Below are 1,155 nucleotides of genomic sequence, written 5' to 3' on the forward strand. Positions count from 1 at the left end.
TTTAAAATTATATTATTCGTACGAAAAAAAGATATAATTTTCACTTGAGTTACGTATAATAAATAGTAAACACACTTCGCGCTGGAATCAGGAATGTACTACGAGCATCAACTGGAATCGTCGGACACGTGCCGCCGGTCGTCGGAAAGCGACGTCGGTCGTCGGAGCGCGACATCGGTCGGTGGGCCGTCGTTGTGAGCACACTGGGCTGGGTACGCTCGGGGATGCGCGAAAACGGGCCGATTTTGGTCGGCGCGCGGCCCGTTCTCTCGCTGGACAGAGTATAAATTTCTTTTTTTACTGCCAGCAAATAAATCAATAACTTCGTCAACTTCAACTGTTCTGTGTCTATGAATATTAAGCAGAGCTAACCCAACTAAGCGTTCTTCGCCCATGTTTGACCTTAACCAAGTTTTTAATCAAGTTTAAAAGTACAAAGCAATATAAATTGTGCTGTCATCACAACAACGCTTTTCAGCTTTTTTTGATACCCATTGAGTCAATTGTGTCTGAATGTTTGATTTAGACATAATGAATAATATTTAATTATTTAACAATTAATTCAAACAATATTTAATACAAAACAAGGAAAAAAACAATTAACTTTGTTAAAAGCGTGTATAGTAGATACAAAGTAAGTAATGATAACGTCCTCATGTTGATCACTTGATATTGTGGCGTCTCGCCACAATATCAATGATAAGTGATAACCACATTATGAAATAGTGACTATATATTGTGACCATAACATTACTCCTAATCCCAATTTAGTCGAATATTGACATTTTATACATAGATAATATACTATCATTATTTTATAATACATTGATAAGTGATATCAAAAACGGGTCTGTCTATACGCAGTCGATTAGACCACCACCGTCGTTATCATTTTGTTATTATCAAAAACAAAGTTGTTATCATATCGTATCATCCATTATAATAAATACGTATACATTACATTATTTCATATAATATAATAACATATTATATAAATTGTATAATAAATCTTTTATTTTATAATATAGGCACCTATACTTAACTGCTAGTAGAATTTGATGCATATTTTGCATATACAGCAATTGCAATTTTCTTAACACATGTAATCTATATTACAATACATTTTAAAATACGAAACCTTAAAGTACCTATAAG

The sequence above is a fragment of the Acyrthosiphon pisum genome, unplaced genomic scaffold, assembly GCF_005508785.2.
Source record: "Acyrthosiphon pisum isolate AL4f unplaced genomic scaffold, pea_aphid_22Mar2018_4r6ur Scaffold_21839;HRSCAF=25022, whole genome shotgun sequence".
Taxonomy (NCBI): Eukaryota; Metazoa; Arthropoda; class Insecta; order Hemiptera; family Aphididae; genus Acyrthosiphon; species Acyrthosiphon pisum.